The 19035-nt window shown below is 38.7% G+C and overlaps 1 protein-coding gene across 1 annotated transcript in view; it reads right to left on the minus strand.

The window, feature by feature from the left end:
* Kpna4 (karyopherin subunit alpha 4) overlaps nt 1–19035 on the minus strand; it is a 62966-nt gene that overhangs the window by 43111 nt on the left and 820 nt on the right. The gene's annotated exons all lie outside the window — the stretch shown is intronic.

The following is a 19035-nucleotide window of genomic DNA, read 5'->3' on the forward strand; positions in this document are numbered from 1 at the left end:
AGGAAGGAAGGAAGGAAGGAAGGAAGGAAGGAAGGAAGGAAGGAAGGAAGGAAGGAAGGAAGGGACAAAAACCATATCCTACAGGGTTAGAGGACTCCTTGTAGGGGTTGGTTCTTCCTATTATATGGGTTCCAGGGATCCAACTAAAGTCCTTAGGCTTGACGGCAAATGATATGTTCCATTGAGCACACCATCTTGCTAGCCTGAGCACTAACTTCTTAAGGGTATGAATATACAGGGTATCTAGTCCATCTTTGTATTTTTAGTGCTTAGCAATATGTGGTTAATAAGCTTTCATTAATTGTGGCTGGGCATTGTTTTTGTTTTTAAGATAGCATTAAGTAGCCTAGGCTGGCCTTCAATCTACAGACCTTCCTGCCTTGAGTCCAGATTACTGATATTACTTACAGGTGTGTGTCACTATACTTGGTGGAATGAATCCTTTCTAAAAAGTTTGAAATAATAATATAATATGTTAATGTTTTGAGTGGGGAGGCATATATGTGTGGTTTTTACATACTTTTCTAAATTTAATTGATGTAAAGTTGGTTAATTTTAAGTGTACAATTTTTCCGAATAATGCAGCCTTTATCACAGTCCACTAAAAATGTATTCCATTATGTATTCTAAGATGTATTCCCACTGTAATAAAGTTTTTAAAAAGGTTATTTTGTCATATTTCTTATAACAGAAACATAGTTTGTAAAATAGCAAGAATACCTAACATTTAGCAAATATTGGGTACTGTATACCATGCTAAACATGTGACTCAGATTTATCTATTTAATAAATTAACATGCACACACACACACACACACAGGATTGCTGTCATATACAGTTGAGGCAGGAGAATTTCCAGCTCTAGAACACAGTAACATCTTTAAACAGAAACACAAACAAGGGTCTTTGACAACAGAAAATAATTTTTTGTTTTGTTTTTTGTTTTTGAGACAGTATCTCACTATGTAATCTTGGTTGGCCTGTGGAACCAGGCTAGGAAATTGTAAGAACTTTACCTGCTTCTTCTTACCAAGTGCTATGATTAAAGGCATGCCTGGTCTAAAAGGTAAATACTTATGATAACAAATAAACCAAAATCTTGACAGAATGATTTAGATGAAGACATTCCGGACAGACATAAAAGAAGGCATATGAAGCCAAGAGTGGTTCTACAACACAGTAATCCTAGCACTGAGGAGGCCAAAGAAGCAGGAAGATTAATTGATCTCAGTTCAAGACAATGTGAACAACACAAAAGAAGACCCTATCTCAAATACACATAGACAAAATAATAATAACAACAACAACAACAACAACAAACATTACACATCCTTAACTATCAGGGAAATGTAAAGATCAAACTTACGCTGGGATCCCATCTCACTCCAGGCATAATGGCTATCAACAAGAAGGCCAAAACAGCAAATGTTGATTAGAATGTATGGAAAATGGAATACTTAAGGCATTGTTGATGAGAATGTTATGTAACTGTTACTGTGAATGTAACTATTACTATAGACGGGGCTAGAGAGATAGTTCAGCAGTTAAGAGCACTGGCTATTCTTTCAGAGACCCAGGTTCAATTCCAAACATCCACAAGGCAGTTCACAACTGTCTGTAACTGCAGTTCAGAACATCTGTCACCCTGGCACACATACACATGAGGGCAAAACACTAATGCACACAAAAAAGAAAATAAAATAGAACGCAGTATGGAGGTTCCACAAAAAAAAATAAACACACATCTATTACATGATCTAGCTACATTTTATTTATGAGTATGTACCCGGAAGAACCAAAATCTGCTTACTAAATACCCATGTTTACTGCTGCACTTTTACCAAATGTCAAGTCAAAGAATCAGTTTCAGTATCATCAACAGATGAATTTATAAAGCCAATATGGTATACATAAACAATGGAGTTTGACTCAAAGAAAAAGGAAACCATGTTGTTTGTAGGAAAATGAGTAGAACTAGAGATTATGCTACATGAAATAAGCCAATCTCACAATGACAAATATTACATGTGTATTTTTTCTCATATGTGGAATTCAGGACAGAAGAAAGGAGACATGAAATTCAAAAGGGTATATAACCATTGTGAAAGAGCAAAGAGAGGGAGAAGAAAGGATAAAAGCAAATCAAAGCACATGTATACATTATGAAAATGAATGAAGCCTATTGCTTTTACAATTAATACACTAGTTTTCAAAAGGTGTTGTGTGCAAGATCTGTGGAAGAATGTCAAAGCGAAAATTGGAGGGCTAAGCCAAGAGCCCCAATTACATAAAGTCAAGTGTACTTTGTTTTAATTGCGGTTTCAGCCCAAATAAGCAGCACTACCTAAAAATACTTGGTGGGCACAGTTATTTAGCCCAATTAATATGGTGAATCAAGTAGCAATGGCAGACTAAGTTTTTGAATATGGATCATTTCAAAGCATGATATGTAGAACTATTTCCTATACTGCTTTAACAACTTACCTATGTTAAAACAGCCTCCTGAACTGATAAGCTCTTTACTTACTCAAGTGCAATGTATCCTTGCACTTAAGAAAGAAGAAACTTGGATCTAATGCTCATCACTAATACAGTATGCGCTAACTAGAACTTTAATATCCCTACCTATAAATACAATTTTTTGAGAAATTAAACCATGGTTTGAAAATAACTTTTTCCTCATTGAATTATCTTAGTGAAGGGGTACTATGGGAGTTTTTTCCATAGTAGATACCACTGAACCACCCACAGAGTAGACATTTAACACTACTTGGAACCTCATATACTATGCTGACTGCTGTTGGGAGAAACCAGAAAGCGGACATGAAAACAACTGCAGGGACTGAGGACAACAATGCTAAACAAAGAAGGATGAATAGATTAAAGTGACCAATTACTTCTTACAAGTATGTTTATTTTTCTTTAAATTTTTCATGTTTGTAACAGGGGAAACAAATGTAGGCATAAGGTTGTTATGTAATTAAAATACTGATTTCTGTACACACCACGCACACATATTTGGTTGTAGTCTTTGTTCTGACAATCTCCTGTCTCAATGTTGTGCTAACATTACTCCCCAATTGTCCACTGGTATGCCAATAAAGCAGCTTACTTTAAATAAAGTCTGAACTTTAAATAAATAACTGAACTGCTGAGCAAGGGAGAGAACAAGGCTCGATTTAGGGGATTGAGGGCCAGAGAGGTTCAGGAGACATCAGAAGAGCTGAGCAAGAAAAACTACAAAGTGCAAGCATCTCTGAGATGTACACTGGGAGGAAACCAAATCACCTTACATGGTTAAGAATAGAGTAATAACTGCTCAGTTATTGTGTTGTGAACCTTATTATTAATATAATAGTCTTGATTATTTGTTTGATAACTGGGTGAAGAGAGAAACTGAAAAACAAACAGTTTTGTAAAAATAACTTTAGCAAACAAAAGTTGAGGAATTGTTATAAATGACTGAAGAAAACACAACACATGGGAAATGAAACTGGGAAAAATTACTACAGTAGGAAATGAAATCAGATTTAATCAAACTAAGGAAGTCAGTAGACCCAAGACCGAGGAAGAATCTCATTCCTCTGCTGTTCTGGTGCATTCTTAGATGAGAAAAACAACTCTACTTTTTAAAAAAGAAAAAAATGTTAGGCTGGGCACACCAGTTCAAGCCTATAATCTCAGTACTAGGAAGGATGAGACAGGAAGATTGTCTTTGAGTTCAAGGCTAGCCTGGGCAAAATTATGAGACTGCTTCAAAACACGAAAAACAAACAAACCCTGGGAATAGAGATGACTCACTGGTTTAGAGCACTAGCAGAGAATTCAGGTTTGATTCCCAGAACCTGCATTATCTCACAACCACCCCTAACTGCAACTTCAAAGGATAAAATGCCATCTCTTGACTTCTGCCAACACTAGGCTCATACATGGTAAATATAAATATACATAAATAAACCTAAAACAAAGAAAAAAATCAAAATAACCACACACTTATACAAAAAGTTAAAAAGTCAGGCATGATGGCATTATCCCAGTACTCATAAGGTGGAGGCAAGAGGACCACTGCAAGGGCGATGTCAGTCTGGTCCCCTAGAGAGAGCTCTAGGATAAAAGGGCTACACAAGACCCCATCAATAAACAGTCCTCTATAAAGAAAAACAGAGGTAAAACATCAAGACATTAAAGAATGCTTTCCTCCTAACTTAGAAAGTAAATCTGAATTTGTGGCTTTCTTACAAAAAATATTTTTTTATTGTCTGTTTTAACACATTCAGAGCTGGGAAGCAGCAATGTTCTTCTGTAGGTCCTGCTTTTGTTTTAATGAATCAATACATATAATAAAATCAATAAAGGCATGCATGTAAGAGGAAAGAGAATGAAGCAAAAACAGAAAACAAAAAACATGCCATTAGCAACTTGTGGGTCAGAGGTTGAGGAGACCCATCTATGAAACTGTTAAAGCCACACTGATTAAGGGAGTGCTTTTATAAGGTGTCTCTGGAAGCTGCTCTCATCTCACGGGCCATCTCAACCCTCAATTCTCTAGATGGAGAAAACGGAAAAACTGCCACACACATAACAGCGTTTCACGGGTGCCTCTGCAAAGCTGGTTGTCTCTTTGGAAAAACCCTTTGAATTTACTCAGAAGGGGCTGTCACATGTCCTAGGGACCTCATCAGAGTGGCTTTTTCTATTCACTATTTTTTAAATGAAAAATATTTTTAATAAAAAATGATTATTGTATGTGTATGGCTGTTTTGCCTGCATGTTTGTTGGTATACTATTCTCATGTCTGGTGCCCACGGAGGTCAGAATTGGGGGTCTGACCCCTTGGAACTGGAGTTATGGATGGTGGTAGGCTACCATCCATACCATCCATGGTGGGTAAGGGAACTGAACCTGGGTTCTCTGGAAGAACAGCCAGTTGTCTTAACCACCAAGCCACCTCTCCATTTCCTCTTCATGAAAAATGTTAATTAAAGAACATTTTAGGATTTTATAACTGAAAAGAATAAAAATCTTTTACTTTAAATCACTTCATTTTATAGAGACAGGAACAGAGACCAAGTGACGTTCTTAAGAATATTAAGTCTCAGATATTCTGGATCTAGTCCAATATTCTTTGCCACAAGACACAACTTTTCTACCCAAGGTCTAATTCTATTTTAACTTGAGGAACACCACTTTTCCAAAGCGCCTGCATCACTTCTCATTCTCATCAATAGTGCAAAAGGATTCCAAATTCTCCAACACACTTTACAAAATGTGTCCAAGTTCATCTTTTATTTTCTTGTTTAATTTTTTACATTACACTTGTACGTGTGTACGTACACGCCTATGGCATGAACGTGTGGCGGCTTGTATGTGGAAGTTAGTATCATATTGTGCAGGCAACTCAACCGGCTGGCCTGCCCTCAGGGGCCTTTAGGGTCCTGACAACATCCTATATCATTACCTGTGTCCTATGTCATCATCTGGGCCAAGCGCTTCAGATACAACCCATCAGCTACTCCCTCCAGCTCTCTTTCTTACACTCTCTCTGCCTCAGTTTCTCTCCTGGGGGGCACCATCTCTCTCTCTCTCCATTCATCTAATAAATCTCTTTCATATCAAACCTGTTGTATGTGACATTGTATAATATATCCTAACAGAGCACTTGTGGGCTAACTTGTGGGCACTGGTTGTCTCCTCTACCACGTCGGAACTCATGGTTACTAGGCTTGCTGCTGAGCCATGCCACGGGACTCCAAGTGCCAAATTCTCCCTATAGATTTCCATTTGTAAATTCTGTACCTCATTGTTGTTTTAATTAATAAAGACCCCTTCCAACTTTGGGAGTGACACTTATTTCAGAAAAGAGCAAGAAAGAAAACAAGAAGGCAAATAAAATTGCTATGTACTACCTGCTCACAAAGAGGAAAAAAATCAACGTGAATTTTAAAAATCGTATTTAATTACCAAACCTATCCAGACACTCACATATTTTTTTTCTCTCTCTTAAGTTTTTCATTCAGGCACGGTGATACAACTCTAATACAGGTACTTATGAAGCTAAGGCAAGATGATCTCAGAATCAAAGCCAGCCTGGGCAACTCAGTGAAACCCTATTTCAAAAATGAATGAATAAATTCCCTAAAATATTTCCTTTAGTGTCAACTGTACGGCAGGCTCAGTAATCCATGCCTCAAGTCCTGGCTACTTAAGAGGCTGACAAAGGAGGATCACTCAAAAGTTCAAGGATGGAATGGGCAGAACAGAGAGTGCCATAATTGTCAGCATTTGTGGAGAAGCTGACATGGAGCAAGCATACAAATTCCTATAACTTGAAGCATGGGAGTTTCGGAAGGTGGGAAAGCAATTCTGACAGCTAGAGTGGCTTGTGTGAAGGACCTTAAGAAGATGACTATTGTTGTCTAAGAGCTAGAGGAAAACAAAAGATTCAGATAGGACAAACAGATAAAGAGCAAATCTGAAAGACTTGAAGGTCTCAACTGGGCATTCAGAAGCTAAATGTGGCACACAGGAAGCTATTAAAGCAGGTGAGCCTGGTTTTGGTTGTTTGTTTTGCACTGCTGGGTATGAAACCCAGGACCCTAAACATGCTAAGCAAGCACTCACCACTGAGTACTCCTCAGCCTGGGTTTACTTTTTTTTTTTTTTAAACAACCCTGGCTATTTTCTGAATTGGAGAGTGGTAATCTCAAAACAAACAACCCCTTTGTAGACAGTAAAGACAGGCGGTAAGGAGCCAGTAGTGATCTGCAACATTGTAGCAAGTGAACAGAAAAGAATGAAACACCACTACAGTAGCAACCTTTTCCCAAAGAAACTCTACTCATGCTCCCCATACTCCCTACTAGACCTGACAGGCAAGGAATTAGGAGGAAGGCACCTTATGGCCCCCAAAAAGCCAGTCTATAAACAGACCGACAGAAAGAAGGAAGGAAGGCAGGCTGATTGGTCAATCAATCGATATGCTTTAGCTTGGGCAGTTTATGAGCTCAGCTAAATTATCTTTAGTAACTTAACTTAATACCAAGATTAACATAGTAGCTGGGGTGGGGGGAGAGTAGTTCATTTGGCAGCTGGCAGGCAGTATCATAAAAATCATGAATCCTTAAATCTTATCTTTGGTGTCAGACACTGTGAGAACTGACCTGGAAACTTTCCTAATAGCCTACCCTACTTGACCTTAATTTAAATAAAAGAGGGCTTCTGATTGTTACTTAAAAGTTCAATCAAAACAAGTACCCACAAAGGTGGGATTTAAATTTTTTAGATGCAAAAGTTAAGGCTGAAAACATAAAACTTTCCTAATGTTTTGTGGCTAATGAGATGTAATCCTTAGTCTTCTAATTCTAGAGATCAAGCTTTTCTATTCAAGGGAAGAGTTAACAAATAGAAAACACTCAGGATTGCCTTTCCCTTCAACTGAAGGTTTGTTAAGGAAACAAAGCAGTTTACTATAACTAGCTCAAAATGGTTAAACACTCCCATGTGGTCAGCCTAAGCCCAGGGCTCTAAGAGATCTTGGCCTGGTAGACTAGGAATTAAGCCTATATTGTTCATTGCTTTAGGCGCATGATTATAACAGAATTTCAGACTCAGATGCTGAATAAATATCTGCAGAACATAAAGGAAAGGGTAGAAGTAAAGGACAGTGACAAAGAGCTGCTTGCACAAATTCAACTGTAACTACCGGGTAGTGTAAATTGGTTATGATCCCAAAGCACTCTTTTAATTAATTTTTCTTTGTTATCATCATTAGTAAAACTCACATACCATAGGTTTACTCACCTAAACACAACAGGGCCCTATATCCAAAGCATTTTCCCCATTTCCTCCATCCTAACTGTTAACAACCAGTAATTACTTTCTGTCTTCACTGAGTTACTTATTCCAGACATTTAACATTATATTATTATTTATTTGGGTACTCCACGACCCCCTGCAACACATCTTCCAAAATCTTTGGAATTTCAGGATAAGAGTGTCTTTAGAAGCCATGCATGGTGGCATATGCCATACCTATAACCTAGCAACCTGGAGGCTGAGGTAGGGGCATCAAAAGTTTATAAATTGAAGGCCAGCCTTGGTTTCAAAGGGAGACTGTGCTCAGAAAGAATACCAGCCAGCTGTGGTGGCACATGCCTTTAAGCCCAGGAGGCAGAGAGGCCCTGTTTCAAAACAACAAAACCAACCAACCAACCAACCAACCAAAGAATGCCATTAGAATGCTTATATGACAGTGGCTGGGCATATGACGAGCATACTTAGAGATCTGGGGTTTAAGTTCATCATTATTATCATTTGCAGAGCTGTTAATCAAACCCAGAGCCTTACATATAAGTTTGACCCAGCCTTAGGGCAGAGCCTTTTCATCTTTACTTTCTAACTTCCAGGCAAGAGAGAGAGCTAAAGTGATCACCAACCACTAATCCTTAATCATGCCTATGTATGTAAATGATGTGTATATATCAAATAACCCCCCACCCTAAGAACAATTATCTGGTTTGTTTTAGGAGCCGAAAGTGTAGCAGTACCCGGAGTACAGCACACTGGGAGAGGTCATGGACGCTCTGCAGCCCTTCCCACATAACTCTTCCACTTGGCTGTTCAATTGTAGCTTTCTAGTATCTGTAATTGTTTCCCTGAACTCTGTGAGCTACTTTTAGCAAAGTAATTGAACCAGAGGAAGGTAGTCATAGTAATCTGAATTTACAGCTAGCTGATCAATCAGAAGGCCACAACCTGTGCCTGCAAATAGCATATGAAAAATAGGGGGCAATCTTGTGGGAGTAAAGCCTACAGCTTCTGAAACTGATTTAGAGGACATCAAGCCAGTATCTTACTAAAACAAAACAAAACAAAACAAAACAACAACCACCTGCTTGAAAGGGTAACATTAAAAAAAATCTCCAAATTTTCAGAAAATCTCTCAAGTCTGGTGTCAGAAGTATTCATGCAGAGTTGTTTTGCTGAACCTTCCCTATTGGTAAACGTGATTGTATGTGTGTAAATTTTCTTTCTTTCTTTTTTTTTTTAATTCACTTCTTAGAGAAAGCAAAGTTGTATCCATACTGTTGCTTATATCATCAGTCATCCCTAGATGCTGACTCTAATCAAAATGCCAGCTGGTGCTTTGGATTTATCTGATTATAAGAACAAGATCTCCCATTATGGTTGAACTATTTTTGAGCTGGGTCTGTTTCCTAAAACAGCTCCTTCTGCTTGGAGTTATTGAGCAACTTTCAACTTTTTTTTTTTTTGCTTTTGGAGGTAGGGTTTCTCTGTGTGTAGTCCTGACTGTCCTGGAACTCTCTTTGTAGACTGGGATGGCCTAGAACTCACAGAAATCAGCCAGCCTCTGCCTCCCAAATGATGGGATTAAAGGCATGTGCCACCATGCTAGCTCCACAACTTTCAATTTTCATACCATCAAAAAGACCACAGTAACCTTCCGACCACGAGAGGATCCCACCCCCCAGAAAACCCCACTTGGATTTCCATACGATCTACTGAAGAACCAGGTATGATGTAAATATGTGAAAATATTAGATTAACGTTTTGATTCTTTTTCTGGACTACCAAAAGCTCAAAATGGTTAAAGAGACAGATCAAATAGCAACACGGTAGGACCAACTTCAATGACCATGCAGAGAACACTCAGTTTGGGGATTCCAGGATACTGTTACTTGGAGGAAGCACAAATATAGCATTAAAAACAGAGCAGGCATTAGGGGCAGCTGACAGCTCAGGTGGGAGAGCAGTAACAGAAGGACACCAAAGACAGTATACTTCTTTGTAAGAGGGAGGACTTTGTTTTGGTTCAAGATTCAAGAGATACAATCCGTCATAATAGAGGCCATGATAGACTCAGTAGATAGCAACAAAAAATTTTGCTTTTTGGTATTAGAAAGTATGTCCATAATCAGTTTAGGAAACACTCTACTCTGACTTTTGCTAATACAAATTCAATGATGTTCCAAGCAAAACGTAACTTATATTAATCTTACAAGTTAAAAAGAAAACAAGACAGGGTCATAGTGTGTATACCATGTTGGCTTCTTTATGCTCCTGTCTCTGGTCTCCTGAGTTGAGATTATAGGTGTGCATATCACACAGAGTTTAAGTTAAGTTTAAAGTAAATTAAAATTATGGTAAAAGTGACAAGCAAACAACTTTTGTTTTGGTATTAATTTTCAAGCGTCAGGCTACTCCTATTACCAGAAAATGTCCATGATCTGAAAATAAAATCATTCTGGCTACTACACAGTGTGAACTAGAAGTGTTTTCCAATGCTGTAAGGTGGCTCAGTAGATAAGGACACTGGCTGATCTACCCAGCTCAATTCCTATCACTCACATGGCCCCCTAGGGCCATCTGATGCCCTTTCCAGACCTCTGCAGACACTGCACATATGTGGTACACAGACATAGGTGCAGGCACAAAGCACAAAACAAAACAACTGTTTTCTGGTTAACTTAAAATCTATGGGAAAGCAGCAACAAAATCTACATAAAGCATTCAGCCAGGTGGTAGTGGCAGCACATGCATTTAAATCCCAGGACCCGGGGAGGCAGAGGCAGGAGGTTCTACAGAGTGAGTTCCAGGGCTACACAGAGAAACCCTGTCTCAACAACAACAACAAAAATAAATAAACAAAAGCCTGATGATCTGAGTCTGCTTCCCCAAACCGACCTGGTAGAAAGACAGAATCAAATCTTTCAAATTGTTCACTGATCTTATAGGCCTGCTGTGGCAAACATGTATCCATGTACTCACACACATACAAAATAAAGGTAAAAAACAATTTTAAGAGTCTGTAGTAACTGTAAGTCACAATTATCTGCAACAAAAGCAAAGCCAATAAAACTATGAATGTGATTCTAAGAGCATGGTCCTCGGGGCCAGGGGTCCTGAGACATTTTAAAGGAATTTTTAAGGTCACAACTATCTTCCTGACAAAACATACATTAATGATGTGCGTGTTGATGTATGGGTGTATATCTGCGCGTTACTATGGCACTGGTGTAAGGGGGTTAAAATTGCTAGTGCTCTAACTGCTAGTGAATTAAGATAAACCATAATTATGCTGTAATGGTGTCACTGTATTTCAGTTAGGGCAAGTTACTGAAGAATGTCCTTGGGGCTGGAGAGATGACTCAGTAATTGAGAACTCTGGCTACTCTTCTAGAGGAATTGGGTTCAATTCTCAGCACCCATACAGCTACTTATAACCATCTGCTGTCTTCCGGCCCTCAGCAGCACCAGGTATGCACCGTGCAGACATACATGCAGACAAAGCGCCCATACTCCTTGATAACAGGCATGGCAGCACACCCCTTTAATCTTGGCACTTGGGCTGTAAGGCCAGTCTGGTCTATGGTGTGAGTTCTAGGCAAGTGAGGCTACATGACAAGTTACAAACCAGCCAACGCTACACAATGAGAGACCCTGCCTCAATACACAAACACACACAGAGAGAACATTTATCAATTAAATGCTGACCTTTTCTTTCTAACTGTGTGACAAAACAGGATTATATATACATCACTCCTACAGAAATATCACCTTCTATAGTCATATGTATAAAAGTACTTGGGCACTTAGGTTGTGAGCTGAACTTTTTTTTTTTTTTAAAGAAAGAGGATTTTCACTTGAAAGAATGATAGCAATTAAGGTTTTCTGATTCAGTGTCTGACAGATTTTTTTTTTTTTAAATGAGTAAAGGAAACCAATTTTATAGTATTTACTGCTGAAGATAAAATTTGGGCTTTCAAACATTAGTTTTAGAAAACTGTGTTCACCACCATGAGCTTGACTTTTTTTTTTTTTTAGTGATTTTTCTGAATTGTACTAATATTGAATTGTGATCTTTCTTTCTTTCCTTCTTTCTTTCTCTGTTTTACTCTTTTTAGGTTGGGAGGAAATCTTTTCATTGCATAACAAACTATGTCAGCATTTGGAAGATCTGATTGGAAGATCTGAATAACTTCAGTTTGGTTTAGTCAGTGGAATTCTTTCCAAATAACTCAATACATGCAACAAAACAACACACAGATACATTTGACATGTAAGTCAGACTAGTGCCTGTGCTTCAGTCAGTATCGTAGCCTAACAATAACGTAAGGAGTACACTGATACGGCTTCAGATTCAACACTTCAACCAATCTTTATGAAATCATCATCCCTGAAGCTACACTATAATATAAAAGCATCCTGAAAAGCCAGGCGCAGTGGCACACATCTGTAATCCCACTACTCCGTGCAGTAGAAGCATGTGGATCACCGTGAGTTCAAGGCCAGCATGACCTACATGTTCTAGGTCAGCCAACAAATAAAACAAAAAGAGAGTATCCTGAAAGGTAAATGTTTTTTCCCCCAAACACTTATCTGTATGCTAAATTCAGAAATTGATATGGAAATTCAGTGGTCTTCTCTTACACCAGATATTAAAGAGATATGAAAGATGTTAAATATGAACATTCTTCTCATTAAATAATTTTGGTTTGGGGAAGCCAAGTTATTTTCCATTATTATTATTTTTTTATATTCATATAAAATAACTTTGAGGGGTTGGTTATCTCATTTCCACCACACAGATCCTAGGGATTGAACTTTTGCCTGCTAAGTTATCTCGCCAGCTCAAGATTTAAAAAGTATCGATTTTAGCTGGGCCTGGCCTTTAATCCCAATGCTAAGGAGGTAGAGGAAGGTAGATCTATGAGCCTAAGGCCAGCCTGGTCTACAGCCATGGCTACGAAAAGAAACCCTGCCTCAAAAAAACAAACAAAAACACCTTGTAATATATCAATTTTAATTTCCAAATTGGAAAATATCGAAAGAGTCCTTAATGAGTCTCTAGCCCCAAACATCTACAGGCTTTTGAGCTAAAACACATAGTGTTCTTTTTTTCCCCCTTTCTTTCTCCTCCTCCCTGATCTTACTAGAGCTCAGGTTAACTTCAAACTTATGGTAATTGTCCTGCGTCAGCCTAGTCTGTCCAGAAAGATTTCTTGGGATTGGAGGTACAACTGGGTGTGAGGTGACAGGAACTGAACCAGGTAGAGGATCAGTCAGCACTCTTAAGCTGTTGCTCCCGTCTCAGAAAACACTTCTAATTCACACTGGTTAGTAGGCATAATGATTTTCAGGTCAAAGACAACTGCTGGTAATGAGCAGCTTGACTACTGAAAATATTAAATTTTGTATCTGGGATTGTAAGCATGTGTCACCTTACCACGCCCAGCTCTGTTGAATTCTGTAGGTACCACTCAAAAGACTATTCTCACAGTAATGTCTAGAAGATGAAGGGAGTCTCCCTGAACACCGACTTAACCGATTCTAAACGAAAAACAAGTGTGTTTTTAAGTGTTAGAAATTCACAAGCAATACAAAATTCCAAAAATCTCTGTGCACAAAGGAACAGTAATGCCTAACCTATAGAATATGCTAGTAGTGCTTTCAAGCAAAACCTTTTGACCAAATTTGAGATCTGCATTAGGCTGAGAAAAAAATAAGATAGTAGGATACAGTATTAATACAGAAGACAGCCTTAGGACATGCCTGTAATCCCAGCACTCTGGAAGACAGAGGCAGCCAGATCAAGGTGAGTTAGGGGCCAGCCTGGTCTACGAAGTTTAGGACAACCAAGGCTACACAGAGAAACCCTGCCTCAAGGGAAAAACTACAGAAGACTTCCATACACCTGAGATAAATCACTCCCTTGTCTGTTAAGTCAGAAGTACAAATTTCTTTAATTTCTAAGATTGAGATAAACTGGTAAACACACCTGTAACAGGTGCTCAAAAGGTTCCTTATGCTCCTGTCTCTGTGCCAAAACTAAACCCGAAGGTCTTCAAATCAGCAAAGCATGTCAAATTGATTATGCATTCTCATTCAGTAAAGGCCTTAAATAAATGTCCACTATCCCAGAAAACACTGGGATGATACCCACAATCATAACTCTCAGGGATACCTACCTATGAAGCTGGAGAAATGGCTCAACAACTAAGAGCATTAGTTGCTCTCCCAGGACCCAGATTTGATTCTTAGCACCCACATGATGGTTCACAACCACCTGCAAATCCAGATCCTGGGGATAGGACACCCTCTTTATCCCTGGCAAACAACAGGCACACATGTGGTACAGACATACATGCAGGCAAAACATCCACACACATAAAATTAAAACACTAAAAACCAAAAACCCCCAAAAGCTACATTAAGGGTATAGTATAGTGGTGCATGTCTTTAAACCCAGCACTTTAGAGGTAGAGGCAGGCAGATCTCTGTGAGTTCAAGGCCAGTTTGGTCTACATAGCAAATTCCAGGTCAGCTAGGGGCAGTGAGATTCTTTCTCAAAAATAAAAACACCCCCAAACAAATGACTTTATTAGAAAGTACAGGAGCTTGGGCTCAAGTGCCTATAAAAACTAAACCAAACAACTATGTATGTATTTTTCCTAAAGCTGTTTCATTCTTTCAAAATCACTCATATACTCTTCTAAATAGTGTATGTTCATTTGGCATACTTATTAAACCATGAAAAACAAGGACATCTTGGTATTTTAAGAAAATTATCAATGAGGCAATTCTGAAGTCAGTTGTCTTATAAACCAGAAAAGCTGATAAGAAGCTAAAGAAATAATTTAAATCCCATTGATATTTCTATTAGATGTCTCATATTGTTTTATGCTTGGACTATTATTTGAAGAATTAGATAGTAGTTATTTTAAGCACAGTAAATATGTTCCAAGATTTGTGATGAGAGAGGTCAGTCTCTAAAGTTAATAAGACTTAATAGCTTAGCAATGTTTTTCACTCTGTACACTGTGAGTTAACAAAGCTTTCCAAAAACAAAGAAGCCCATCATTTTTATTCCTTTTCAACCTGGCTTCATATTTTATACTCAGAATTATGTGTTATTTTAATACTTATACTTAGCATAAGCTGTTTTCAAAAGAGCAAATTACTTTTCAACATATTTTAGATCCTATTTCAACTTGCAAACATTTAGAATGCTTATAAAAACTTTGAAAGTTTATTAGAAATGCTACAAAAGAAGTCCTCTCTACTACCTAACCTGCTCACTGTTGGCAAGTCACACTAGCGGTTTGGTCTCTATCCATTTCCCGTATTGTACTGCAAAACCCTTCTTTATGTTAGTTACTACCTCAAACTAGTACTGGACAATCCTCTACCACACGACAGGAAAGAAGTCAAGTTTTGAGGACATCATCTGTTAACTCCTTAAACATTATTTCAAAGAGACACAAACACTTCCTTTGACTTCTGTCTTTCAAGGGAGCATGGCTTTTTTTTTTTTTTTCAGGCTGGATTGATATACTAAAAGGTACTAGTGAGTATTAGAAACAGATGAATCATAAAATTATGACTTCAGAAGGGTCACATCGTATCACTATGCCCAAAGTGCCCTCCAATAGGCAATTCTCCATTGACTCTTTAATGTAATCTGAAGTGCAAAGTAACATAAGTTATATACACACAGGAAAACAAAAACAAAGTCCCTAACTGCAGATAGGGGAGCAAGAGAGTAGATCACACTGAATCCTATTATATTCCCCTCTCCCTCCACCATAAAAGAGAAATTGTAGTGAGTTGTTAGGCATCTCACTAACACTAACCTACACAGTAGGTACACAGTACTCATAAAAGCAGATGTCAGGCTATCAGTTTAGTAGATGAAAAAAATCTTAAGACTTAAATGATTCTTCCAAGGTCACACACACAGAGATCAGGTAAAATTTAACTGGCAGATTTTGTACTCATTATTTCCAATCAACCTCTCCCCAAAATATAACAATTACCTCACTCTATATGCTACTGTATATTTACATATCCACTGTCTACTAAGTTAGCCACCATCCACCTGACACTATTAAGCACTTAGAGTACAGCTGGTCTAAACAGAGAAATACTGTAATGGCAAAATAGAAACTAGATTTTGAAAAGGAATCATACTCTGTGAAATATTTTTAAAGCACAGATTAAATGTTAAAGTAGCACTTAGGGCATCTAGGCTAATTCTCGCTGTAACTCTGGCAATAGCCCTGCTTCCTCCAAAACATAAATCTTAAAACTTTTTCAAAGTCTTTTTATAAAGCTATTTTCTTAGGATCTCTTATATTTCACATACATTACATATGTAACACAATGCAGTAACTATACCATTTTCTACATACATTGCATATGTAACAATGCAGCAACTCTATGTGGAGGGGAGAAAATGTACATACAGGCTTTGGAAAGATAACAGGCATAAAGGTAACACACAACAAACAGACTATCTAGAAGTAATAAAAGATGTTTCTGTCTCATTACAAGTACACATGATTTTTAGAAGCTTTCCTTTTCTTCTGTGGTACTGAAGATCAAACCCAAGGCATCGTACATGCTATGATTCACTACCAAACAGCCATTTATGTGATTCTGAATAAGTCACAAAGATAACTTTTCTGTAGTCATATTTGTAGGTATAAAAATGAAAACATTCTAATTTCTAATGTACATACTATTCAGTCATCAGGGAGTGGGTCAGTTATTATGATCTCAAAATATATCTAAAAAGCATTTATATATAGTTTTAATTTACCTAACATGCTAGCCAGGTAGAATCAGTATTTAATCTGTTAGCCTACAGTGGCAAGAAATACATAATAAGGGTAATTTTTTTAAAAGAGTAACTTTAAAACAGGGTAGGGTGGTACATGCTTGCAATCCCAGCACTTGGAAGGGAAAAGCAGGAGTAACACATAGATATTTAAAAAAACAACAACAGCAGCTGGCAGGTAGGTTATAGTGGCACATGTTGGTAATTTTAGTATTCAGGAGGATGAGCGAGAAAGATTTGAGAGTGTAAGCTTATTCTGGGCTACAGCTACGTAGTTAAACCTTGTCCTAAAGAAAACAACAAGAGGAAGAGGTGGAAAGGGATAAAGTAAGTCTGGCAACCCTATAAAAAGTTAGATGTAAAGTTTCAGTATTACCTAGCATTCTAGGTTTATAACGAAAAGAAATAAAAAAGTTACACAAAAATGTGTACATATATGCTCCCTACAGCAATATGTAACTGCCTGGAAAGGGTTAACCATGTCCATGAAGATAAACTAGTAAACACAATGTGGTATAACTACATGCAGGAATATTATTCAGACCTAAGGAGAAAACACTCCTGTTACAAGTATGGATAAACCTTCAAGGCAGGTAGCCACAAAAATCACGAACTTCACATGAAGCATTCAGAATAGGCAATCAAAACAAACAAAACATTTTGGGTGGGAGTAGATGAAGAGTCACTGCTAATGACCTATGTCAGGGGTTCTTTAGAGAGGAGTAAATACTCTAAGATTGACTTTGGTGCTCACTGCACAACTATGTGAACACAACTGAAAACCACTTTACATGGTATAGAATTGTATAGTATGTGAATCACATTTCAAGGGACCGGTTAGAAACAGGTAGCAAAATAAAGGAATTAGAGACACTGGTTGGTTACCTGATATTTTTCTGAAATTTCTAACTTTGTGGTATTTATTAGTTTCATAGTTTCCTAACCTGATTGTCCCATTCTAAATATTCATATTTGTAAAAAAAAAAAACCATTGCTCCACATGTAAAGTTAATGATAACCATGAATTGTACATTTAAAAGGATGACTTTAGCGACATGTACATTACTCCAATAGAGAGTAATTTGGGAGCTGAAGAAATAGTTGAGTAGTTCAGTTCTGAGCACCCACACAGCGGAGGACAACTGTCTGTGACTCCAGCTCCAGGGGACCACACCTTTCTGACTTCCCTGGACACCAGGCACACATGACAAACACACAAATACAGACAAAATACTTCTACATACAAATCTTTACAATTTCTTCCACTATAAAAAATGATCCCAAAGATAAACTTTATTAACATTCAAACAATCTCTAAACAGCCACAAACATCCTGGGACATACAGTCTTTGTAACTACTGCAATCACCTAAAACAGGATAAACTACATTAAAGGATTGAATGGCACTGTGAAAAGTAAACAAAAGTTGCTGCCTCAATCAAGCAAATGCTCAAATTCAGAAACAGACCACAGGAGTATGAAGATAAGATACAAAAATACATAGGGGCATAACACACTTTACCACTTTCTCTTAAAAGCTAAGCTCGATTAGAATGGTTTGTGTTTAAAAAAAAAAAAAATCACTAGGCACCTACGAAAAAAAATCCCAAAGCTGAAGGAAAGAGTTTATTTAAAAAAAAAAAAAAATCACAATGGGGAGAATCTGTGTGTTTAATATATGGAACCTTGGAAGCAGCTGTGTCTAAGACAATGAAGTCTTCTTTTCCCTTTTAAAATACGTGACAGTGTCAATCCACAGCCCACCCGGGGCTCCTCACTGCCACCACCCTCAGGAGGTGGAGGAAAGGATACCGTAGACTAGAGGATGACAGCTTTGTATAAGAACCCTTTGGACTTTCTATGTAAGAATGCAAGCTGGTGATGTCTTCTCAGGAGAGGAGTAGAGAGACCTGCGGACAAGCTCAAATGAGGGGGAGGTGGGTCCTTTGACTGGGAAAGGGCACATCGTGAGCCACATCTTGAATCAGCTAGGACCAGGGCGAAACCCAGGCCGCCGGAAGGCAGTGTTAGCATCACCAGGTCCGCCTCCCGCGGCGGGGGTGTCTTTTTCAACCGAGAAGTTGACTCCCGTAGTTTGGACGTTGGAGTAAAGCCGGAGTCGGGGCGATCAGAGAAATCGCCTGCCTGTGGAGGCGTCTCGGGCCCGGAGAAGTTACGAGGTAGCCGCTCGCTCCCCCATCGCCCTCCGCCCGCGACGCTCGGCGTCGGGACCCGAGCAGAGCCGGAGCCTCGGTCGCCGCCGGGCCTCCGCCGCGGCCGGTACCCCGCGGCCGCCCTCCCGCACCCGCGTCGGGCCGGCTCGGCAGGGCAGGCCTAGGCCGCGCCCGGCGGGCCCGGGCGCTGTCGCCGGCGGAGGCGGAGCAGGCCCGGCACAA

This window comes from Psammomys obesus, unplaced genomic scaffold (genome assembly GCF_907164565.1).
Source record: "Psammomys obesus unplaced genomic scaffold, mPsaObe1.curated_primary_1811, whole genome shotgun sequence".
Taxonomy (NCBI): domain Eukaryota; kingdom Metazoa; phylum Chordata; class Mammalia; order Rodentia; family Muridae; genus Psammomys; species Psammomys obesus.